The 27,948-nt window shown below is 34.7% G+C and overlaps 1 non-coding gene across 1 annotated transcript; it reads left to right on the top strand.

The window, feature by feature from the left end:
* The first annotated feature begins 13,879 nt into the window (after positions 1-13,879).
* TRNAD-GUC (transfer RNA aspartic acid (anticodon GUC)) lies at positions 13,880-13,951 on the top strand. Its single transcript has one exon. It is a non-coding gene; the product is annotated as a tRNA-Asp (tRNA).
* The last annotated feature ends 13,997 nt before the right edge of the window (positions 13,952-27,948 follow it).

Consider the following 27,948-nt stretch of genomic DNA (forward strand, 5'->3'; position numbering starts at 1 on the left):
AATCCGTAATCCCTTACAGCTCAATACCGCCGCAAGAACCAATTTCGTATCACCACATATAAAAAATACCCAACCCTAAGCCCTTTTTATACAAGTGTTAAACCGCTTTAGGGTTATAACATGTCGGCCATAATATGTCAGCTACCATGTCGGCTACTTCCAAAAAAAAAAAAAATTTTTCGGGGCGATGCCCCGAACCCCACTATTTATGAAGTATGTACAGTACTTTCCTGATCAGTCACCACAATCTAACACAATGATCACTTTAATTCCATTCCCTATGAAGATAAAGTATTAGAAGTCAGAAAAGATCAAGAAGAAATTGAAGAAGAAAAGGGAAAACATAAGAAAAAATATGGGATTCATTAAAAAAGGAGCTCCATTAGAACATAATTTAACTCAACATTAGATAGATATATAATGTTAAAATGAATGATATCCTAGCTTTTCAAAGATTTATATTCAACTCCATTCCTAGGCATTTCTCTTGGCCAACGTGTGAAGAAGATATTGAAGAACCTCAAATAACAGTGTATTTAATCTAGTTTTTGCAATTAAAACATGCCATCAAGGAAGAAATATGGATATTCTATGGTTTGCACTAATTTTATATTTTAGATTTAGTTACTACTGGTATTGATGCAAATCAACCACAATCTTGTTTTCTTAGATTTCAACTATCACTTTGTTGATACAAATTGGAATTGATGGATAACAATTGATGACAACAGAATATTGCATTTTGACAAATTTCAAAATTCTGTCTCCTAAATTTAACATTAATCTATTCTAGTTGTAGTTGAACCTCATTCATTATTTTGTTATAATTAAGATCTTCAATGAATAATAGATAAGATTTCATAATGATTTTACACATTGTTTGAACATATACGCTGCTATTTGCTTAACTACTTATGTCTTACATTCAAGAAAAATCAAGACCGCCTTGCTCCATCCACCACACAAATTTCTTGAATGTCTCCATTTACAACACATAGGTACAATTATTATGTCTGACAACCTTAATTAATTTGCTAAAAAAATGAGAAATTAACAAAATAGAATGCCCTGAGCTAAATTTGAATGTGTGCTTTTCCTAATGGTAGAAGAGAGGAAATAGTTTTAAAGCTTGATAAATTTCCCTCTTCCATTTCCTAAATGCATAGTTCATAGCTATTTACACAAGATGCCTCCATTAGATTGCATAGTTAGAGGATGATTGGTAAGAAAAAGTCTTTGGGTTGAAGATCCACTAAACATTTTTTGTTCCATTATGTAAAGCCTCCATAGGATTTGAACAAAATACATGAAATAATCCCACTTATTTGGCCTACATTTTATTCAATCATTAGCTATAGAAAATATAAAACTTCTCATTACACTATCATTCATATTCTCAAGCTAGAGTTAAACCATTGAGAGGCCATTTTGTGTTGACTTACTTTGTTAGAAGAAATTCATGAAAAAATGTAGGAGTAAGTTTGGAAATAAATATATTCTTTGTTTCCAAGTGTCAAAGACATCCCATTGTCCACTTGTACTTCCAGTGGTGTCATAAAATATATCAAGTGATAGGAGTATAAAGTTGAAGAGAAGGGTCTACCATAATCTCCCATCATTTCCCTTCTTTCCAATTTGCAAAAATGGTGACAAAGATGACATACCTCATTCATAAAAATAAAGCCATGGGTAGAGCTCATTAAAAACAATGCAACTCTACACCCCACTCTCACTCTTTTCAATTTTTAATACAAATTACTATTAATCTTTTTCTTTCCAATGCACATGTAATATTCCTTTGCTAGACTAACCTTACAACTACTAGTGGCTTCTAACCTTATAATTGCTACTATTAGAATGCTAATGCACAATAATTTGCGATGAGTTTTGAAAAAGGTTGTAGATAATCCTATTTTTCATGTCACCAATCATTCAAATATAAGTTTTAATGCTTTAATATGTCTCCTTCTTAGGAATCAAGTCTCAATATATTGAATCTCTTTTAAGAAATAACCAAAATAAAATATTATGACACAATAGAAAGCGACCTACATTTTAAAAATTACTAATTTTGAAGCACTGATAATTCATCAAAACAAGAGGGTAGTGATGACAATACTCTACATCATTTAAGTCTCAAAAGATTGTGTCCATCGATCATTTTTTGGCAAATCATCTTTGAATATTGTATCTTCCCTTGGCCACAAGGATTCTTTGATGTCACCATAATATATGCTATGTTTAACTTCACATATTATCAACTAAAAGACATAATGAGTCCAAAGTAAAATTATGGACGATAAGTCAAATAGAAAACATGATCTTTGAGAATCTTATATCCATATTATAGAACAAGAAAAAGTTAAGTGATTGTGAAAATCAATGCCCTTCCTAGATTTGTTGTGCACTAAACATAAGCAGTACCACCCTTTCAAATTTCTCTTTCTAAGAAGATACTTCCTTTGGAATCTCCTTTCATAAAGAATTTGGATCAAATTTCTCCACCTACAATTTCAATAACAAGGAATTAGCTCTAAATTGTTGATACTTACACAAAAGTAGAGTCAATCTTGAATTTCCTTTATTGCTTGATATATTTGGTATATACACATATATCATCAACATTCTTAAAGAGTAAACATGATAGCCTCCTTGTAAACCATGTAAGATTAATTTTTAATTAATTTCAATGACCCACATGAAGAGGCACGTGTGATAGGTAGTTACTATTTTTTAAGGTATCTCGTATCTTTTGTATATCTTATTGATCAATCAAAAGAGTAGTTTCCAAAACTTCTACTTTGATGGGGAAGTGGAGTATAATTGTTTTGGGAAAACCGGTCCTCTCTCCACTTATAAACTGATATTTTAGAATACCATCCTATTAAGTCTAAAAAGAATTTATTTGTAAAGGGGTAAGAGAGAGAAATCATTTTTTCATCTCATTCAAGCATATGGAAATAGTTAAAATTTACTACACTAATCACTTCCACATTTATGCACTAATGGATCTAGGTAATAATATTTTCATGATTATTTAATTTCCACATTATGATATACATGTGAAGTTCATGATAGTTCTAGGTCTTGAGATTATAGAAGGTGTAAATTACCTTATGTTAATTTAATATTCTATTTACATGTGGTATGAGAGCATGGTTAAGAACTTTCATATTTTTCCATTATGTTTAATAATGTTTTATCTATTTTTTAGATCAAATTTCTTTTGTGTACTTATAAATACAAAGCCATGATCTAGTATAATACATGGTTGCTGCATGATAAATTTGTTGTATTGATTAATTTTATTTGTTAATTTAATGTATATGTCAGGTCACTATATTGATTTGAGGTCTATAGTATGATAGGGCTTGGTAGCCACCAAAGTGGTCTAGCTAGAATGATATGTAGATATCAAGTCAAATTATTGAAGTTTAATACTTGTTTCCCAAAGTTAAAAAATAAATAATGACTTTGCAAATTGAAATTATTTAATCACTACAATACTAGGTTGGCTCAAAGGTGCACCATTTTGTTTAGAGATTAATTAATTGGAATAGGATGGTTGGTAGATATTCATGATTACAGGTTAGTATAGGTACCCAAAGGTACTAGACTTACTTAGTTGTGAATATTTTATCAATTAGTCCTATTAGGTGAAAGGGAATCACCCTCATTGTTAATAGTTTACCATAAGATTAGCCCAAAGGTAGGTCATGGTAATACTATTTATTGTTGAACCATATGTTTTTATGCTGGTTATTTACTTATAACTCTTAATATTAATGTTGTGAACATGAATTTATGGTTGTAGTGTCAGTTCCTATTTCTCTACATTCGTATGCCTCTTTTGTTTCGATCTTGAATGGAATGAATTTCTCAAATTGGAAAGAATGGGTTTAATTTCACCTTGGTGTTCTAGATCTTGATACAACTCTTGAAATTGAGAAACCAAATGCTATTACTGATAAAAGCAATATGGAAGAAAAGACTATATTCCAAGCATGGGAAAGATAAAAAAAACTAAGCCTTAAGTTTATGCAGATTATTGTAGAAAAAAACATCAAGTCAACTCTTCTTAAAACTGACAATGCTAAAGAATTTCTGAAATTGGCGAGAGAGAATTTTCAAACTATTGACAGGTCCCTTACTAGAATGCTGATGGCTACACTTACCACCATGAAGTTTGATGGTATGTGTGGAATGCATGAGCATGTCCTTGAAATGACAAATTTGGCTACTCAATTAAAGGCTATTGAGATGAAGGTGGGTGCGTTCTTTCTCGTACAATTTATTTTGAACTCCTTGCCTCCTCAGTATGGGCCATTTTAGATTCACCATAACACCATTAAGGATAAGTAGAATGTGAATGAGTTGGCTAGTATGTTCAATCAAGAAGAGGCAAGACTTAAGCAACATGGACAACATTTAGTTCATCTCACAACTCAAGGAGCCAAAAGGAAGGGGAAAAAGCCTAGAAAAGGCATGAAGAAAGTACCACCTATGATGTATGAGCCTAATCATGGTTCTACAACTTATAAGAAGGAAAATAATAGTGATAAGTGTCACTTCTATAAAAAGTTGGGACACTATTAGAAAGACTATAAAAAACATAAGAAATGGTTTGAAAAGAACGGTATGAATTTCATTTCTATTTGTTTAGAATTAAACCTAACTGAAGTTCCTTCTCATACTTGGTGGATTGACTCTAGGGATATTACTCATGTTTCAACTATGATGCAAGGATTCCTTACAACCCAAACCATAAATCCAAATGAAATTTTTTTATTCATGGGAAATTGGGTTAAAGCTCCAGTTAAAGCTATTGGGACTTATCATTTATTTCTAGATTTTGGTTATCATTTGGATCTATTTCAGACTCTTTATGTTCCTTCTATTTGAAGGAATTTTATTTCCTTGTCTAAACTTGCTATTGATGGTTACTCTTTTAAATTTGGGAATAAAAAATTCAGTTTGTTTAAGAGTACCTCTTTTGTTGGTTTAGTTATTCTTTGTGATGGTTTGTACAAATTAAAACTTGATAATCAATTTGCCAAAACTATTCTTATCCTACATCATAATATTGGTACTAAATTTAGTCTCATGAATGAAAATTCCTCATACTTGTGACATAAAAGGTTGGGAAATATTTCCAGAGAACGGTTACTAATTTTAGTAAAAGATGGGATTCTCTTGAACCTAGATTTTTCTAATTTAGGGGTCTATGTGGATTGTATTAAGGGAAAAAAAACCAAAAACACTGAGAATGGTGCCACAAGAAGTACAAAGCTTATTGAGATTATTCATACAGACATTTGTGGGCCTTTTGACAATCCATCTTTTTGCGGAGAAAAGTATTTTATCACCTTTATAAATGATTTCTCATGTTATAGTTATGTTTATTTGCTGCATGTAAAATCTCAATCGGTGGATGCCCTTGAGGTATACACTACTGAGGTTGGAAGGCAATTAGACAGAAAGGTGAAAATCATCTGATCTAATAGGGGTGGTGAATATTATGGAAAGTATGATGAATCAGGGTAGTGCTCTAGTGCATTTGCTAAACTCCTTGAACAACATGGCATATGTGCACAATATACTATGCTTGGAACACCACAATAGAATGGTGTAGCTGAAAGGCATAATCATACTTTAATGGATATGGTTATGAGTATGTTAAGTACTTCCAAATTACTCATGTCGTTGTGGATGCATGCTCTTAAGACCGCTATATATTTATTAAATCGGGTTCTTAGTATGTTGGTTCCAAAGACCCCTTTTGAACTATGGATAGGAAGGAAACTGAGTTTAAGACACTTGCATGTTTGGTGCTATCCAGTGGAAGTTAGAGTGTATAATCCACATGAAAATAAATTGGAATCTAGAATGATCAGTGGTTACTTTATTGGGTACTCTAAAAAATCCAAAGGGTATAGGTTTTAGTGTCCTCATCATAGCACCAGAATTGAAGAGACTGGTAATGCTCACTTCATCAAAAATGGTGAAGTTAGTGGGAGTGATAAATCACAAAGTGTGGTTATCCAAGAAGTTAGGGTACAAGCCTCGGTACCTATGGCTTCAAAGGAAATTTTTGTTACTTCTATTGTTGAACAACCTGACAATATTGAACAACAAATTAATGAACCACCACTCTATAATTTGAGACTATCATCCATGAATTAAAAGTAGAAGAACCACCAATGGTAGAAGAACCACTAGAGGTAGCATTAAGAAGATCACAAAGGGAAATGAGGCCTACTTTTTATAATGATTATGTGGTTTATGTACAAGAATCAGGAACTTGTAAGGATCTGGTTTCATTTTGACAAGCCATAGCACCTAGTGATTCTGCTAAATAGATTGATGCCATGAATGATGAATTGAAATCAGTGGACTAGAATGAAGTCTAGGATCTTGTTGAATTTCTCGAAGGATACAAGAAAGTTGGTTACAAATGGGTCTTTAAGACCAAACGTGACTCTAAGGGCAATATTGAATGACATAAAGCCAAACTTGTGGCCAAAGGTTTCACTCAGAAAGGAGGCATAGATTATAAATAGACTTTCTCTCCTATATCCAAGAAAGACTCACTTAGAATCATTATGGCATTGGTGGCTCATTATGATTTGGAGTTGCACCAAATGGATGTGAAAACTACTTTTCCGAATGAGAGTTTAGAGTCTATATGGATCAACTTGAAGGTTTCTCCATTAAAGGAAAAGAACACCTAGCTTTAAAACTTAAGAAATCAATATATGGACTTAAACAAGCTTTGCAGAAATGGTATCTTAAGTTTCATAATACTATTACTTTGGATTTAAGTAAAACATTGTTGATTGGTGTATATATCTGAAGGTTAGTGGGAGGAAGTTTATATTTCTAAATTTGTATGTTGATGATATATTTCTTTCCACCCGTGATTTTGGTTTATTGCATGAAACCAAGAAGTTTCTCTCTATGAATTTTGAAATGACAGATATGGGTGAGGCATCTAATGTGATAGGAATTGAAATATTTTGGGATCAATCATGTGGATTATTAGGATTGTCTTAGAAGGCCTATGTCGAAAGAGTTCTAAAGAGATTTGGAATGGAGAAATGTTCAACTGGTGTTGCTCCTATTTAGAAAGGAGATAAATTCAATCTTATGCAATATCCATAGAATGAATGGGAATGAAAAAAGATGGAAGGGATTCCTTGTGCTTCTACTATAGGAAGTCTAATGGATGCACAAAATTGCAATAGTCCAGACATTAGTTTTGTAGTTGGTATGTTGGGAAGATATCAAATTAACCTAGGACTGGATCACTGGAAGGCTGCAAAGAAAGTGCTGAGGTCCTTGTAGGGAAAAAAGGATTACATGCTCACATTTAGGAGGACTGATAATCTAGAGGTTATTGGCTAATTAGACTTAGATTTTATTGGGTGTGTTGATAGCACAAAGTCCACTTCTGGTTACTTGTTCCTATTAGCTAGAGGAGCAATATCATGGAAAAGTGCAAAGCAGACTATCACTACTTCATCCACTATGGAAGCTGAATTTGTGGGTTGCTTTCAAGCCACAATTCATGGATTGTGGTTGCGGAGTTTTATCTCAGGACTTGGGGTTGTTAACTCTATTGCCAAGCCACTAAGAATTTATTGTGATAACTCCACATTTGTATTTTTCTCTAAGAATGACAGGTATTCTAATGGTGCTAAACACATGGAATTGAAATACTTTGCTGTTAAGGATGAAGTTCAGAAACAATGAGTGTCAATTGAACATATAAGCACATTGCTTATGGTTGCAGATCCATTGACAAAAGGGTTACCACCAAAAAATTTTAAGGAACATGCCAATAGAATGGGTATTGAACCTAACACATAACAAATGTTACTTTTATGTAATGGATTACGTTATGTCTTTGATAAGATAAACAGGCTTTGAAGGGACCCTGAAACCCTTTACAAATCAAGATTTTTCAATGAAGCCCAAACCAAACAAACTATAGTCCTAAGGAAGAATGGGTCATAAAACAGAAGTGACTAGAGTGGCATCACAAATAAAACAATACACATCAGCCACACAACCAAGTTTTGAAGGGTGCCTGAAACCCTATATGAGTCAACAAAGGAGAAACAAGTCACCAAACAAAAGGTGACCATTGTGGCGAAACAAAAAACAAGACAATAACAACCACAATAGTAGGTTTTTATCGGGCTCCTAAAACCCCAAAATGAAACACACTGCCAAGAGCAAAAGGCCAAAAGAGCCAAGGAACAACTGGCCAAAAGTCAGGTGAGTCAGACTTTCCCTTTTGAGCCCTTCAAGTTAGGCCTCAGTGCCATGTCAAAAGAGGGAATGGGTGGCTTTCCCTTTTTTCCTTTTACTATAGTCCATCCATCCTCCACCAAACCAGCAACCTTCTGCCACCGAAAATCAGCACCATCACAGCCAGAACCTAAAACCCCAGAGGCTAGGGAAAAGGACGAAGAAGCAGAAGTGACAGTAGAAACCTGAGACAGAACAATGGCACCCAAAAAAGGTATCACAGGAGGAATTGCCTTGGAAACACTAGAAGAAAGACCAACAGCCACAACAGAGGGAGCCAAAAGTGGATCCATCGACAAGAATTTATGAGAGGGCAGATCAACAGAGATAGGAGCAGAGTCCAATCTAGAAATCGAGTCTAGAGACGGACCTGCTGTCACCACTGAAGGAGCCAAAGGAGGGGATAGAAGTGAAATAGAAGCAGAATCCACCCCAGAAGTAGGGATAGCAATAGGAAAACCAGGAGCAGGAACATAAGCCAGAGACTGGCCAGTAGTCACCACAGAAGGGGAAGAAAGAGGAACCATCTTCAAGATACTAGGAGAAGAAGAAATCTGAGAAGATTTCATAGCAGCCTTCACATACATGTAGTGGTCATCTGAGACCCCCTTTCACTAAGAAGGGGACAATTTCTATCTAGATTTACTTGAAGGGCACCTGGAAGCCAGGTGACCAGTCAAGTGGCAATTCCTGCAACGAAAGGAGATACCCTCATAGTCTAGAAGAATATTCTAGGAACCAAGAGGAGAATCCACTGAAATCATATCTGGGAGACCCTTAGAAATGTCAATCTCAACAAGAATGCGAGCAAATGTTGATCGATGCAAGCCGTCAGTATCTGTATCAGATTTCACGAAGTCTCCAAGTTCATTCCCCACGTCCACCCAGAAAGGTTCCAGCCAAAGAGGAAGGGGAAGGTTCAACAACCTTACCCAAAGAGGGGTCTTATTAAAAGTTTCAGTTGAAGGTTTGAAATCCTTGTGCCAAATTTTTGCCATCAAGGGAAACTTCCCATCCCAAGAGAAATTATTGCTGAGAATGGCATTTCTGTCATCTGCAGTATCAAATTTCACAACAAAAAAACCCCTTGCCACAGGGTAAATCTGGGCACTCTTCAAAATGAATGGTTCCCAAACACGGGATATCCATGCATGCAAATCCAAAAGAGAGGGCCAGAAACCCTTAAAGAGAAAGATAGCAACAAAAGCCAAGAAATCATCCAAATTTATAGAAATCTTATCAACTAAAGAAGAATTTAGAAGAAGCCTTTTTGGGTTACATACCACAACCGGCATAGCAGCATGGAACCCATAATCACGAGACCCAGGCTGCACCGTCTGACCACCGATACCAACCTCAAATGCAGCCACATCAGCATAGGAAATGGCTGAACCACCCACAACTCCAGGGGCAACCCTTGCTCGATCAACAGAAGTGACCGCCGCAAAGCCAGACACAGGAGAAGAAGCCGAAGTAGCCATAAAAACCCGATGCAGGAGACAGAACAAGATGGGCTGGACGACAAAGCCAGACGGGAAGCCGAATCCAGACCCAGGAGTAGAACTTAGGCCCTACCCGAGCCCAGGCGTAGAGGCTGAGTCTAAAGCTGAATCCAGGCGAAGGAGCAAGGTGTAGAAGACAAAATGAAGCTAGGGGCCAAAGCCAAAGCCAAAACCTATTGCGGGGAGCCAAGCGGGAAGAAAAAACAAAAAAAAGCTTAAAACAATCGAAAAGCCAAGCACAGAAACCAGAAGGAAGCCAGGGTAGAAGCTGAAGTTGAAGCTAGGTGCAGGACCTTGGTCAAAGCCAAGGGTCGAAGCCGAAGCTAAAGCCAAACATAGGGAGCCAGGCGGGAAGAAAAATTCAAATTTTTTTTTTCATTATTATTAACCCTTGGTTGTAAGCACTATAGGTAAGAAGCCCCACTATTTCACTAAGGGTCAATGGAAAAACATTCTCAATTAAGATCCATAGTAGAGAATGGCCCTGTGGAGACTTGAACCTTGGTTGTAGGCTCTACAAGCAAGAAGCCCCACCATTTCACCAAAGGGATTATATTATGTTATTGCCACTTTGAGATTTTTATAAAGATGTTTCTGATTGATAATTCTTGTTTTTAAATGTGTATGTACATGTATGAGAATGAGTGTATGATGATAGGAATAGTCCCTTATTTGATAAGGGACATTGTTGTTGGACCTTATGAATACACTTCTCATGTATAGACTAAATTAAATAGGTTACTAGCGTTGTGGTACATGGAAGGGACTATGTTGCTTTATTGACATGGAACCACCATGACTCACATTAGTGGGTTGTTTAATTATAGTATTATGGTGATCAACTAAAAGTTAAGATGGATATGATTTATATCGCGCCTAATAACTACCTTATCAAACTCTAATGTTAAGTTATCATATGTGCCAAGTGGGAGAATGCAAGATTAATTTTTAATTAATTTCAATGGCCCACATGAAGAGGCACATGTGATAGGCAATTACAGTTTTTTAAAGGTATCTCATATCTTTCGTATATCTTATTGATCAAATGGAAGAGTAGTTTCCAAAACTTCTATTTTGATGGGCAAGTGGAGTATAACTGTTTTGGGAAAACTTGTCCTCTCTTCATCTATAAAATGATCTTTCAGAATACCATCCTATTAAGTCTGAAAAGAATTTATCCGTAAAGGAGTAAGAGAGAGAAACCGATTTTTCATCTCATTCAAACATCTAGAAATAGTTAAAGTTTATTGCACTAATCATTTCTAGATTTCTGCACTAATAGATCCAAGGTAATAATATTTTCATGATAATTTAATTTCAGCATTATGATATATATGTGAAAATCGTGATAGTTCTAGATCTTGAAATTATAGCAGATGTAAATTACATAACGTTAATTTAATATTTACTTACAAACCAACCTCCTTCTAAACACAACATCCAAAAAGGAAATCAAAACAGAACACCAGTAACAATGCAACTTGGATCAAATTGGCCTCATAGCAAAGAAGTTGGCACAATACACTAAAATATATTTTTCCAACCTAATTCTACACCTCCTTAAAGACGAAACTGATCAAGAAACCTGTCATAAACGTGGACATTGATGTGGATATTGTCTAGTGGATACCAATATGATCCCCTCAATAGATGGGTAGTATAAAAAAAATATTGAAAGCAACGACACCACCCAGAAAATCAATAGCGTTGATTGGTTCGCTGAGGCGGTCTGCTTTGGACTGCCTAGGTGGTGGAACAGGTGCTTTATAGTAGGTAAAGAATGCTTCTTTGTGATGCATTACAAGCAATTGCAAAATGGTCCTTAGATGTTTTATAATTTATTTTTTGGCTTGGATTTATGCATTAATAATTGAAATTTATATTCTGAAAACATATCACAGATGAACATTTTTAATTGTTGAAGCATAGTCAAATTCACTTGCAAGTTTCTCATTGTAAGTCTTCATAATCTAGACCGCAAATTATAGTTTTTAGTGGACATCCATCAAGTGACGTAGTAACTGGAAAATAACAGAAGATACTCTAAGCAGGGGGTCAGGTAGAGCACAGTAAAGAGAATGCATGGATCATTGACATTTGTGACAGAGAATTGCATTTTCATGCACTCCTTTTCTTCTTTTTCGATTCTCATTTCATTTAGAGAGAATGTGTGCCTGTCTTCTTGCTGCATTATTTGTTATTGTTCTTGGCCTGACCAAAGCTAACATCTCAGAGCATAACTATCTTACTGTGAGAAATAAATCACAACTTAAAAAATTTTGCTCGGCACTAACTGTTTCCAAGTGCTAGTTTGCTCAGTGTCAAGTGATAGGTTGCTCGGCACGTGAAGGTGCCGAGTGACAGGCAGTAGGTGCCGAGTTAGCTCGGCACAAGAAGAGCTCGACACTCAAAGGTAATACTAGGAAACAATGGATGCCGAGTGAGCTCGGCTGAAACTGAAAAATTATAACTTAATGAAATTTCAACATGAATGTTTCCACCATTAAAATCAGAGAGCCAAAGCTTAAAGCTTCTAAACAAACTTCTCAAATGCAATGAATAGAAGAAGGACAATGGATTCAAGTATGCTTGCTTGCTTTCTATTCAACTTTGATTATAAATATTACAAAATCTGGGAGCATTTGGCTTCAATCAGAAAACCCTAAAATAACCCTAAATTGGTAAAACTTCAAAATTCAATGAACTTTAAACTTGCAACTCTAATGACTACATACAATGGTGCCTGGAGCAATCACTGCTTCAATAGGACAAATCCAACAATAATGAACTTACAGAGTGAACAGGGGAAACACGTGCAACTGAAGAGATTGGATCTGCTGATCACTTTCTTCTTCTTCCTTCTTTGCTCTGCTCTGCTGAACTTTGAACTGACTCTCTTCTTTGTTCTGCTGAAAACACACACTGAATGAATGAAAAAATGAAAAAATTCCTTTTGTCATATTCTATTTTCCCTGAATGAATGAAAAAATGAAAAAATTCTTTTTGTCATATTCTATTTTCCTTCTCAATGTGATTTCAAAACTCATCCACCGCATTTATGTTTTATGTCTGTTCTGGAGTCTGTCAAAGGTGGTAGGTGGGCGTTTGACTTCAAGGGCAAACGTCAACAACATTAATATTCCAACACTTACATCAAGTGTTTATGGATCTCTTCAATGGAGGACTTGCTGCAAATATAAATGGCTTACTTTGTAAACTAGCATTGTTCTTTCTTTCTTTGCTAGAATCCATGGTCGAGACAAATTTTCCCATTTGTTTTTTTTGGATCTTGTAGACTCAGTCAAGATATCCATGTATTCTTCAGATAGAAATGAAAACTCATTTAAAGTTTTGATAAAAAATGGTTTGTTGTTAGTTCTATTTCAATTTCATTGTATTGAACTATAATTTTTAAGTCAACAAGCACCATTTACTCCTACTTATCTATTGAAAAAGATCAATAGTAAGGCACACTTACATTGGCTAGGCCCTGCAACAATTTTATTTTTATTCATGGCCAAGCCCTTCCTAGGTCTATTTCGGGTAGGTTGATTCCCACAACTTATAACCATTTTATTGATATTTGACATTAAGAAATGAAGTAGATGAGATTTGGAAGGTTGGGTAAGGGGAAAACTCTAAGGATGCTTTTATCATTTTTGAACTAACAAAACATTGTTAAATATAAGTCAGTCATGTAAGCTTTTCTTGTGCTTTTATTATGTTTTATAAATATGGCTCACAAATATCTCTACATTGTTGTTGGCAGAGTATAGAATTCCCCAAACTCATCAACTAGGGTTGCTTGTCTTATGTCTGCTTGAATGAATGTTTTTTCACAAATTTAGTCTTCATGCATGTTCCTCTATTTACACTGCATGAGAATATAAAATGTGTAATTGTATTCTTGTTATAACCGCATTTCATGCTGAAAGCACTGTTTTTCTATCAATTGAAACTGTATTCAATTACTTTGCAATATCAAACTATCTAACTATTTTCCATGTGGGATTCAAAAAAAAATTATAACAAGATTTCCTATATACATTAACTCCATCAGTAAAGTCGTTGTAGTATAGTGGTGAGTATTCCCGCCTGTCACGCGGGTGACCCGGGTTCGATCCCCGGCAACGGCGTTCTCCAAATTTTAGTTATTCATATTTAAGTTAATTTGAGAGTTTCTGAGATTTAGTGGACATGTAAATAAGGTTTTAGAGATTCAAATCTCAAGTAAACTATTCTGAGTTTTAATTTTCCGGAAAACGAAACATCTAAACTATTACGAGTTTTAATTTTTGAGACATCAAAACATCTTCCAAATATATTTTAGATTTCTCATGGAGCTTTCTCTTGGATGTGTTGGTGTAATTCATGCATCTAATTAATTATATATCAAATTACAAATATTGAGTGCATTTTCTGTTCTCAGTTAAGCTGCTGTTCTTGAAAGAGACTTCGAAGATTTCTAAGAAGATGAAGAATACAGAGATGCTTGTTTCGTATCTAAATTGTAACGTTAAATACTACATTTGAAACTACTCTAAATATTATGTAAATATACATTTTATTTTTCTGATTTTCATAATTAAAAACGATGTTCATTTTAGCTCATATAAAAAAATGCTCATTTTATAATTGCAGAATAAAAGTATGTGATATTATTTATCTCATCTTTTGCTTAAATTTTTAATGTTTTTTTCATAAGTTACATAGTTCTTTATTATATTGATCTTTTTTTCTATTTTATAATTTATTTAAAGTTATTTTACATGATATTTTGTAAAACAATATTCACAAAGTTTTATTTAGAAAACGATTACATTCTAAAATAATACTTGAAATAGAAATGCTAGAAAGTAAATATAAATGTTATTTTTTGATAACTTTTCATCAATAGAAATGATCATTTTAGAAATGCAAAATAGAAATATATAATATTACAAAAAATAGAAATTTCATCTAGCAATTATAAATATTATTTTTTGATAACTTTTCATCAATAGAAATGATCATTTTAGAAATCCAAAATAGAAATACACAATATTATAAAAAATAGAAATTTCAAAAGTATTTAATAGATGACAACCCAAAAATTGAAATTATTTTGAATGGTATAAAAATACATGTATGATTATGTAAATAGAAAACCCACAAAGCAAAATATATAGTTCATTTGTGTCAAACTTAAAAAAATAATATTGGTGTATGATTGTGCTTGTAAAAATATTCTACATCTTTTTTTTTTTAATATGAATAGTCCTTTTCAATTAATAAAATTTACTAAGATTACAATTCACAAAAAAGGGTCGGGGGATATAGGATCACCTCGTGAATGAGTTCAATCGGTTGAAGCTGGAAAAAACAACATGGCTGCAGCCAAAAACTATAAACTATTCATAATTTTTTTTTTTAAACAACCTCATGTTGCCAAGGCAGTACCAACAGAGGGAGGAGGATCATCTTTATTAGGAAATCCCCACGCATCAGTTGGATTGTGAGGTGGACTAGGAACAGTCCAGCCGTTAGCAGCATCTGCAGGATCTAGGGTAGTTGCAGTCTCTGCATCCTTCTTGTCTGGCCGTGGAGGAGAAATTGCCAAGGCCAACCGGAGAAACTTGCCAGAGTCCGCCCTTCCAGGGGGAGGAGCCAGAGATCGGCCAGAAGCTCGCTTGGGGGGGGGGGAGCCGGAGACCAGCCAGAACCACCACACAGTGGGGAAGTGGAGCGGCACCTCCAACTGCCATGACCACCATTGGGAGAGTGGTGGCAGGGACCCTGGGAGCGCGGCGTGTGTAAATGGCGGCCAGAGGACTAGCGTCTGGAACGACGATCACGAGACGAGGAGGCATCAACCAAGGCATCCAGAGGCACTCTGGCAATGGTACAAGGAGCATTGCCCCAGTGATTTAACAATTCCTGTAAGTGGGCAACCTCCAGGGCAACTTTATTAGCTTGCACCTATATCTGCATAATGACATTGTTACAAATGCATGCCTTAGTGTACATTGCAATGTTAACATCCAAAAAATTAAGTGAATAAAACTGCATTCCTATCATTCCATAGAGAAAACAAAATTTCCATCCTGAAAGTATGCCAAATCTGGGAAAACTTCCGAGGAAATCTGGGGGAATCACCCAGCAGGATCATGTGCCATGAAAAAGGTTCGGGCCTGAAAGGCTTGAAAAAATCATGAATCCAGTGCCAATAATTCTGAGCACGCTTGCAAAATCAAAAAATATGCAAAAAGGACTCAGGTTGGCCACAGAAGGGGCATCTAGGATCAGGTACCCCAATGTGCTTGAGTCGAGGCCCCAGGGGAAGACCTTGGAAGGCAATGCACCAAGCAAAGTGAGCAATCTTAGGTTCTGTAATGGCACTCCAAATGGTGTCGAACCATTTTCTCCATTGAGAAAGCGAAGAATGCAAATGCCACCGTTGATTAAGCGTGTCCACCATCGGAAGGTGGGGCGAAAGCCATCTGTATCCCATATTGGGCTTATAATTGGTAAATGGAGTGGCAGGAAACCAATTTCAATCATACCACCAAGGTCGAACAGACTGAATCCCCACTTTATGAAGTAAGTGCACTGGGATGGAAGACAACAGAAGGTCATAAGTTTGGCGATCGGCACGAACAAGGCAGTATTAAACTTGCATATCCTCCCATGACCTGAAATTCATGGTGACTCTTGAAAAAATGTCCTTGGTAGTGCGGATGCCATGTTTAAAGAAACGCAGAGCACTGGCACCTTGAGTCTTGGCAAGAGGAATACCCTGGAAGGCAAACAGGGGAGACCACCAAATGTTCTGTTGATTTAAGGACAGCCCATTGCGAAACTCATCACCAGCCCAACGAAGCCAAGGTTTAACAGCTTCCTAGGCTTTCCAGATGCTCTTTATAACAAAAGAGCCTTGTATGACCACTGGTTCACGCATAGTGAGAAGGGTCTGAAAATCAATCCCCTTCCACGCCGGTCTATTAGCAGGGAAGCCTGAAGAGATGCAATGCCTGACAAGAATTTTCCACGCTTCATCTCTAGAAATAGCTCTGATAATCCATTTAGCACAGAGGGCAAGGCCCTGCTTTCGAGTGGAAAGCAAGTCGAGACCCCCAGATTCCCTTGGAAGACAACAGAAATCCCAAGCAACTTTGTGAAAACCATGATGGTCAGAACTAGAGGCCCAAAGAAAATCTCTGAGCAAATGTTCTAATTTGAGATAGGAAGCTTTGGAGGGAGCCCAACAAGAAGAATAATACACATGGGTGGCAGCCAAAATCTTAAAACAAATCTGGAATTTACTAGCAAGAGAAAGCGACTTAGTGAATAATCAAGCTTTTTGCTAATCTTTGTAAGCACAGCATTCCAAAGTTCCATAGGGGAAGCCTGGAAAGCAAAGGGAATGCTAAGAAAGCAAAAAATTTCTCCATGAGTAACCCATTTCCATTGGAATTGGCTGAGCCAAGGTGGAGCTGGCAGAAAAGACTGTCGGTAGTAGAGCGTTTTATGCCATTGAATGGCAGAGCCAGAGGCTTGACAAAAAGTATCAAGACAATTTAAAGCATTTTTGATGTTTTCTTCATCTTCAAGAAGAGTAAGAAAAGAATCATCAACAAAATGACCATTGACTAACTGGGAGGAAGAATCAAGCAAGGAAATGCCACGGACTAGTCTTGAAGACACAGAGTGAGCAAGTAAATAACCAAAACCTTCAGCAACAAGGATATAAAGCACTGGAGCTAACAGACAACCTTGTCTGATGGAACGAAAAAGTCCAAAAGCTTCAGGTTGCGAATTATTGATGGTGATGCAAGCATTAGCACCACCAAAGAGCATCTCCATACACTGAAAGAAATTGGGACCAAAACCCAGAGCTTGAAGCATAGCCAAAATGAAAGGCCATTCAATGCGATCATAGGCTTTAGCAAAATCTATCTTTAAAAAGATAGCCTGCTGCATGGAATTCTACATCTTTTCAAAATCTCATTTACCTAATTAAAACATCATACTATCCACTATTATCCAACAAAGTAATTTGAACTTTCCTTACAATTATTACAAAATTGAATTCAATGAAGAATTTCTAAAATAAGAAATGAATTAGGAAATCAATAACCAAAATAAATAATTTTAAAGTGATTAATCATAAGAATCAAGTTACAATCTTAATGAAACTAAAGGTAAATATATATTATCTAAACATGATCAAATTATAATTATGATATAAAAAATGATGTTCATTTTAGCTCATATAAAAAAATGCTGATTTTATAATTGCAGAATAAATGTATGTGATATTATTATCTCATCTTTTGCTTAAATTTTTAAAGTTTTTTTCATAAGTTATATAGTACTTTATTAGTTTGATCTTTTTTCTATTTTACAATTTATTTAAAGTTATTTTACATGATATTTTGTAAAACAATATTCATAAAGTTTTATTTAGAAAACGATTACATTTTAGAATAGTATTTGAAATAGAATTTTTTTTTGAATCAGTAAATGACCGAGGCCTTGATTATATATATTAAATTAAATAAATAAATTACATCAATGTTTCTATGTTCAAATGGGCACTGGTAGGAAAGAACATAGAAGAAAACCTCCAGTTTAGCCTAGGACTGACATCCTTTAATATTACAGCATAAAAGGGGCATACCCTAGTCACATTACATATATTTTATTATTACAGTAGAGATGACTACATAATCGATTGGTACAATAGTCAAGAGTACATGAAAGACATTTGTGACTGATTTTAGTGGAACCAATCTTGCCATTGTGTTGTACGCTCCTCCCATATTAAGCGAACCACTCATCCCTCTTTCTTGGCTTAACAATCAACATGGTTAGTGAACAAACTATAAACATCTTTATTAGTTAATAATAAACTAGAAAATAATCAAATGGTTTAATAGTTCCTATATTATTTAAAAATTTCCTATAACATGATAAATATATTAATACCTTTGCTAAATCTTTAAAAATTCAATGTTATAGATACTGGATAGCTTCCTATCCATGCCTAATACCTTGTATTTTGGCAAAGAATCTAAACTATGATATATTAACTTAGAAACCTCAATTAAATGATCTCAAGCCATTACCTATTGTATACAAGTAGAAACTCAAGAATCTATATTTTCTCAGCAAGATAAGTAAATTTAGTCTCAATCTGCCAGAACACAAAGAGCATCATTAAATGATCTCAAACTAAGTCCACAAAGAAAAATAAACACAAACCACATATAAAAGATTATTTGGCTTCAGTTTACACTTCTAAACTCTACACCTCAAGCCATAATGCTTAAACATCTGTCCATGAACTAAAAAGGAATCTAAATCCTAATCCTTCATACCCTGCAGAAAAGGCATCAGAAAATAGAAGACTATTCTTTGATGCGCAAGCTAAAATAAGTGTCAAAGAACTAGTTATTCAATCTACTTTTTAGGAATACTCTCCATATCTATGTTAGGATACATAATCCATGAAAGTAGATGCTAAATGCACATGTCAAATGAAATGATTAGAATCCGTTATCTAAACATCTTTAATAAATCACGAATAGAAAGATCAGTTATGAAGACATAAACATAATAAATACTACTAATCACCAATCATATCATTTGGGCTTAATACCTCAAATTTGGATACTAAATCATCTATCACAGAGCTAGTAGTGAATCTAAGTTTAAAACCATCACACCCAAAGATTTAACCCATCAGAAATCTTAATTTTAGTCAGAACAAACAACCACCCCTAAAGATTTTCAAGGGAGTCTCATAATTACCCTAACTTCATAGTAACCTTAGCTCCTTAAATATTCTTTGATATCCATGTGAAAATTCTTTCAAACAATATCTAAATTCAAGCAAATAAGTTTGAAGTGAAAATTTGAAATATAAGATTAGAAACCACACCAATACCTAAACTGGGGGATTGCAAATTAATCTTTACAACATAATAAATATGGTTAATTAAAATACTACCAAATACAATAGGGAGCACCATAGATTATCTCAAGTAAAACAAAATAAGATATTGCTTATCATCCTGCATCACCTCTGGGCTCATTACTTCAAACAAAATTGCAAGCCCTCCATCATTGGACAGACTAAATATCTTAGTACTTACCCCCCTTATCCTGCTAACAAGCATAAAAATAGAGAGCCAAACTTTGAAACAAATACAAAACTCTTAAATAATCTCATTCAGCTAAGAAATCTGAAAAACTAGGCAACAAGGATCATACAGACCAGTCCCCGTTTCTAGAATTGAGCTCTATGTCTGTATTTGGGAACCAAATAGAAAGCAAAATGTTCACATCCAATGAAATGGTTTAAATCTGCAAGAAAACCAACAACCTCTTGAAACAGATCTATAACTACAATTCACCAAACAACCCATCTAAACACAAAACCTCCACCACAAAAACTTAACAAGCTGACATTAAAGAGGTAGCAAAATAGAGGACTACAAAGAAAATGGAGTAAAGCAACAAACAACTAGACAAAACATAACTAGCAAATGACTACAATAAGAACAAACAAAAGCAAGCCCCAATAGGGTTAGAGAACCAAAAGGACTACAATAAACCAAGAGCTACCAAGGCCCAAAAATAGAGAAATAGGAGAAACAATAAAACCACCAAGGACACAAAATCAAACACCGAGGACTAGGCGAATAACCTAATAGGAACAAAAAGTAGATACAAAAACCACCTGAAACAACAACATGAAAAGAACAAAGAGAGAGAAACAAACCAACACCCCAAACCAAAGAACAAGAGAAAGGAAACAAAAGAAGCCAAAAAAGCATAGTACATAGGAATATAAAAAAGAATCAGAAGCAAAGGGAAATAGAAGAAACATACAGGAAATACTTGAGAGATACGAGCCTTAAAAGAATGAATGCCATGGAGCCTACCGAAGACAGAACACAATAGCCCATAAGATCAAAGTAAGATAGTTATATTTAAGATAATAATAGTAAAGTCACAAGGGCATTCAAGTCCATAACACTCAAAGGAACAATAAAATTAGTTAAGATTCTATTCATTATTTGTATTAAAAAAGCAAGATATATACAAAATGTAGGATGACTCCATGACCTTCATACACCTAAATCTACTAAGGGTCACAAGCCAAGGACCTAGCATACATAACTTCTACTACCATATAGTGTGGTATTATCATATTGATCATTACAAAAAACCATAGCATAGAGCATGGAAATACCAAACTAGTATATAGAGTCCTAATTAATAAAGCTACCTAACCATCTTCCCATGAGCATAAAAACTTCCCGTATGAACACCAGAGAGAGCGCCTTACTTCCAATAAACCATAATAATTTTAGGGATATCGTTTGGATTCTCCACAAAGAAGTTTGGTGGGAATTCAAAATTGAGCTTAGCCCTGCTAGTTTTCTTCGAATTTGGGGTGCAGAACTTAACAACTTCTAGATTGTCAAAGACCACTCCAAGCTAAATGTATGCATTAAACAAATTAAGATAGTTGGTTAACCATGCTTTTCTCTCTTCCACAACAATTCCTTTCCATTGTAGGAGGAATTGAATACTTACCTCCATCTTGGCCCATTCCCGATAGAAGGTAAAATTCTCACATATTATCAATGAAGGTTGGTGGAAGGCCATCTCTAAATTAGGGGACCCCAGAGGAAGATCCATGTACTTCTCTAAGAGAGGAATGCATTTCTTTTCATCTATACTATTGACTATTTATTCGAGACCCTTCCTCTAAATTGGATCAAAGATGTTGCAATAGAGTTTGATAATTGCCCACAACTCCACCTTAGCTCTTACCATACAACCAATGAATGAGCCTATTATATCACTATTTGCCCACCATGTAAACTTATAATCGAAAAACTCTTCTCCGATGGCTCTACTTACAACAATTTTGGTCATGTTGTCCACTGTTTTGAGAATTCTACTCCATGTCTTGAGTTTTAAATTACCACAAAATGCCATGGTGCAAGGTTTAGAGGTGTGAAAAATGCATATGTTAGAATTGATCTTCAGTGTGAGACAAAACCTAATGATAGCGATGGTAGGCGACCTAGAGAAAAAGACAAGGGCAACCGAAGGACCTAGAAGCACAAGCTATCATGATGTCAACTAATGATGTCACCCACATAAACCAAAAGATGGGTGGGGAAAAAATGGGAGATGATGAAATCACCAAAGGAGAAAAAAGCCATAGCCAAAAGGACAGATAGGGGTAAAGAATGAATAATGCCACCCATTTTAATAATGAAATGGAAAAAAGAGATGGCACCACCCATTTTAATCATGAAATGGAAATGGAATAAAAACAAGACAAATAAAAATCAAATAAAGATAAAATCAAAATTAAGAGGATAAGAACCAAGGAAGCAGGAAAAACCAAAGTGTCATTATAAGAATGAATGCTAACTGATCAATATGAGGATAGAAAGAGAAACCTCGCACTAAAAAATATTAATATTAAATAATGGAATAACTGGGATATTCTAAAAACCAACTAAAACTATGAGAAAGGTGCAAATGATACATTTTTAAAAACCAAGGAGTTGTCATCGTCAGCCCCCTTATTTGCTAAATAATTTTCCTTCTAATTACCTTCATGAAAAATGTGACAAATCCTACTATCTTCAAACTAACCTAGAAGTTCAAGAACTTCTTCTAGCTTAGAGTTAAGGACCCAATTAGGGGTTTCTCGTTTCCTAATTGCATTTAAAATGATCTATAAGTCACTTTCTATGATAACTCTAGATAAACCTAACTTATGACACAACTGCAGACCCCAATCCAAAGTCTCTAATTCTGCCAAATTATTGGAAGTCAACAGAATAGACATGGCTTTTTGGGCAATCTAGTTACCTGAGTCATCATTAATGATACAACCAATACCTACCGTACCTAGGTTACCTTTAGCAGCACTGTCAAAGTTGAGTTTAGCCCATCCTTTTGGAGGGGGAGACCATTTACATCTTTCTCTAGCCTCCTTTCTTTTCTTAACATAAAAAAGGGGGGGATTAATCAAGTTTGACCAATTCTTTTTAATCTAACCATCCCAACTAGAGAATGAGCCTTCTTTTTTTCTGGCATTTCTGAGATGAGAATTAGCTATTTCAACTATGCTAGCTTTAATTTTTAAAATTAGCTCTTCTGGCTTCATTTCTAAATTTTGAAAAATATGTCAATTCGTTTCCTTCAAAATTTCCCAAGCTAGGATGGAAGGACAAATGTTCCAATTTTTTTTATAAATGCCCTTTACCATGTTTGTAGGCCATCCCTTGAGAAATTCAATAAATGATTTTGGCAAAGGTGTTGACCATCCTAACATATGTTTGAGCCATTCCCAACATATTTAGGAAAATGGATGGCTAAATAATAGATGATTTGAATCCTCACAATTTTGTTTACATAACACACATTTGGATGGGCCTTGAAAGCCAAGTTTGTGTAACCAATCAGCAGTCAAGATCCTATTTTGGAATGCCAACCATAGGAAGAATCTTGCTTTTGGAAGGCAGGCAGAATCCCAACAGATTTTGAGTGGAATATCCACTTTGTCCCATTTTTGAGAATGTATCTGAGCCTTATAACCATTTTTAACACTGTACTTGTCATTCGAAGTTGCCCATATAAGTTCATCTTTCCTCTCTGACTGGTTAATTCTCCTAACTACTAATATCTTTTCATAGGCCTTTATCATATCAACATCTACACCCATACCTTCCAATGGTTTCCAAATCCATCTAGGTATACCTTTAGAAGTAATCTTTGTCATGTAGTTACATTCTTTGCTTCCCCAAAGATTAACTAATTTTTCTTTGAGATCTCTAGGAAAAGAACTAGGATCTATTGGAGGATGCCCATCCCAAGAATCTTCCCAAAATAAGGTCTCATCTCCCTTATCGACATCGCAAGTTAGATACTTGCAAACCAAGTGACAACACTTTACCACAAAATTCCAACTTTCAGATCACCTAGGGAGGGTTTTCATCCTAAAAATTGATAAAGGGTCAACCACGTTAAGATATTTATTATATAAAATATTAGTCCACTTGTGATCTCTTTCCTCCTAGAGGCACCAAATTTATTTGGCACCTAAAGATTCATTTTTCCATTGTAAATTCGTAATCCCTAACCCACCCATGTCCTTAGGTTTGCAAATATTCTTCCATTTAATGAGTGCCAATTTTTTGTCTTCTTCAAAGTCCTTCCAAAGAAAATTCCTAAGTTTGGCCTTGAGTTTGAGGAAGAGGCACTTGGATAGAGGGAGACAAGAGAGAGGGAAGGTTGGAATTGTAGATAAAATTGATTTGATCTTGATACTTTTTCCAGCCTTAGACAACCATTTATCCTTCCAACAACTAAGCCTTGTATCAATTTTTCCTAGGGTGTTGCACTAGACCTTACTGGACTTCAAGCTTTTCTCTAAGGCTATTCCCAAATATTTACAAGGGAATAAACCTTTTTGGTATCCCATGATCTTGCATACCTGATATTCTACTTTAGGTTTTGTGTTCATAAAATAAATCTCAGATTTTAACTCATTTAGTCTCTATCCCGAAGCTTCCATGTAGGATTTTATGATTGGTTTTAGGCCAAGTACCTCTAAAATTGTAGTTTTGCCAAGAAGAATAGTATCATTAGCATTTTTTTGATGCATGATGTTGGACATATTCCTAGTAATAGTAATGCTTGAAATTTTTTGATTCTTATAAGCATCAACCATCGCTCTCTCGAAGGTCTCTGCCATAATAATAAATAGGGAAGGAGATTATGGATCTCCTTGTCTAATACTTCTAGACATTTCAAAAAAACCTTTAGGAGTTTTGTTAATAAGGATTGAGATTTTGGGAGAGGATATGAATTTAAAAATGAAGTTTATCCATTGATGAGAAAGCCTAAAAGCTTCAAGAACCTTACAAAGGAACTGCCAATCAACCATGTCATATGCTTTTTAAATGTCTAGTTTCATAAACATGCATGCCTCTTTGTTCTTTCAAGTACAAATGAATTGTCTCTTGAATGATAAGAATGCCATCAAGAATGGATCTACCTAGAACAAATCTAGTTTTCTCCTTAGATATTATCTTTGGGAGAATACCCTTTAGTCTATTTGCTAATATCTGAGAGAAAACTTTGTAAATAGTGTTACAGAGAGCAATTAGTCTGAAGTCTCCTGGAGTCTTAGGCTCTAGTTTTTTGGGAATTAGAGTGATAAAGGAATAATTGATTTCTGATAATAGTGCAGCACCATTTCTTGAGGCTTCAATAGCTTTTCAAAGATCTATACCAATAATATCCCAACATTTCTAGAAAAAGAATGCCTAAAAACCATCTCGGCCTGGGGATTTATTAGGATTCATATTAAAAACTACCAACTTGACCTCTTCCAAAGTAATGGGTTTATTTAAAATCCTATTATCTTCGATTGTAACAATTTTTCAAATTACTTCAAGTAATTTAGCTTGCGCTACTCTATTTGACCCTTTATAGTTGTTTAAAATATTCTGAAAGTATTCCACAAATGTATCCACAATTTCACTTTGTTTATCAGTTAAGATGTCTAAGTGATTTTTAACATATGTTATTTTACTCTTTGTTTTATTATATAAGGTGGAATTATGAAAGAATTTCGTATTTTGATCCTCCTCATCTAACCATCTCTCTCTTGATTTTTGTCTCCAAAATATTTCTTCTTTGGATAGTATAACCTCCTACTTAGCAAGTAGTTCTTTTTCTAACAAATAGTTTTTGTTGTTCATACCTTTCTTAATTACTTTTGAGTTTAAGTCCTTTAGTTTCTCTTCTATATCTATTCTATCTTTAAATATATTATTGAAGTGTTCTTTATTCCATTTGAGAATTCGTTCCTTAAGCATCTTCATTTTAGTGACAAAAATAAACATCTTTGAACCTTCAAAGTTGTCTTGCACCCACCATTCTTTTATATTTTTGATAAAGCCGGGGTCTAGAAACCACATTTTTTCACATTTAAATGGATTCCTAGTGGGTTTATGTGGCTCTAAAAATTCAAATCTGACAGGAAAATGATTAAACCCAACAATTAGTAGAATAGAAGATTGAAAATTCAAATTATTAACAACCAAATCACCCTTAATCAAGAACCTATCTAATTTTTCAGCAATGTAAGCAAAATCCTTCCTCCTATTATTCCATGTGAAATTCCCATTAATGATAGGGATATCTAGCATGTTATGAATGTCACACCATTCTTTGAAATCTTTGGAAGCTTGTGAGATTTTTTTAATTCCACCTACTTTTTCAGTTATATTTAAAATTGTATTAAAGTCTCCACCTACTAGAAATAGACTATCCTTAAAATTATTCATAAATATGCTAATTTCTTCCCAAACTGCTTTTTTCCCTAAATTACTAATTGGACCATAGACATTAATGAGAATAAATTTAAGATCTGATTTTATACTCTATACACTACAACTGATCCAATTGTTACTAATATTTAGAATATCTATAGAAACCTTCCTAGGGTTCCAAAGGAGTCCTAAACCCCCCAAAGCCCCTACTAACTCTTGAAAGGTAGAATTCCAAAGACCTAGCATCTTATCTAATTTAATTCCTTCTAACTTATTTAATTTTATTTCCTAAATTAAAATAATCTCATAATTGAAAGATTTAAGTTTTTGTTTTAGTAACCTTTTTCTGCTAGGGGCATTTAGACCCCTAGCGTTCCATGTAGTAATCTTCATGACACCTCGGGAAGGCACTTCCCCTTCCCATTGTTAAGTAACTAATCTATCTTTTGTTGTTCTCTGCTATGCTCATCTACTTCCCTGAGTTCCTTTAAGGATTTCCTACCTCTTTTACCTTTCACTTTGCCACATTTAGGTGATTTAGACTTTCCTGGTTCATTTGAATCCCAAGTTGGTCTAAATTTATTTCTGCATTTTGAATAGTAGTAATCTTATTACCCAAATTCCTTTCAACTTCCTCAAATTTGAGTTCTCTTAATATTTGATTTATTAGACTAGGATGATTTTCCAATTCTATACTTGAGCTTACTTTTTTGTCATTACTCATAACTTTATCTTTCTACTCTATAGCTATTCCATTTCCTTTTATCTACAATTGACTTTTGTTATTGTCCTCTTTCTTAATGTTTAACAGATCTCTTCTTAAATCTTCATAGGTATAGTTGTTAGCTCCTAATTTAAGAATTCTCTGAATTAAGTCTTCTCTCTAAACTTCAGTGCTTTTATCAATGTTCTCAAAGCAGAATACTTGAACTAGTTCATCAGTTAATAGATCAAGACTATCTTCTTCTACTTTTGATGTGTTCAAGATCTCCACTTCTAGGTTTAGAATAGTATCCTTATTCAAGAAATCATGGAGTGCCTCTGAAAGAGGTTTATCTACTATCTTTTTACTAATATCCTTACCCTTTTGATTGCTAACTGGGGTAAATGGTGAACTTATTGTAGCTACTGGGGTTTGCCAAAATTTGAATAGACTATTAGAGACCTCTTTGATTAGGGTTGCTCCCTTTTCATTTGATATTGATAGCTGACAATGTTTCATTTTATTCTCTTCCTTCTGAATTTTATATTCCTCTTCTTTTTTTGAATTTGGTTCAAATAAAAATGAATTCTCTATGTCCTCTATATTGCCCTCTTCATTGTCCCATGTTATCTTTGCTTGCTATGATATTGAAATTACCCTATCTTTGTCTCCTTTGTGTGCATGACTCAAATCATTATATGTAGAAACACTATTAACAAGAGGATTTAGCTCCTAATGCTCAACAGTAATAGGGTTAACCTTGTCCATTCCCACTTTTTAAGGTATCAATTGATCTTGAGGGTATTACAAATTTATATTCCCATTGATTTCCATGCCTTTTCCATATTCTGATGTCGTACTCTATCCTACACCACTTTTTGAGGTTTTTTTCTTTACTTTTGATCTCCATTTAGTTATATAATTATCATCCTTTATCAATCCTAAACTCTTCTTATAATCAACCACTATGACTGATTTAAGCTTAGCTTTACCTACTGATGTATCCCTTGACCTTCAACTAACTATCCTTTCTATGCAAAAAGGTTCTTTATGGAACTTAACCTTCTTTAGA

The sequence above is a fragment of the Cupressus sempervirens genome, chromosome 11 (genome assembly GCF_028749045.1).
Source record: "Cupressus sempervirens isolate cs-2001-9-10 chromosome 11, ASM2874904v1, whole genome shotgun sequence".
Lineage (NCBI taxonomy): Eukaryota > Viridiplantae > Streptophyta > Pinopsida > Cupressales > Cupressaceae > Cupressus > Cupressus sempervirens.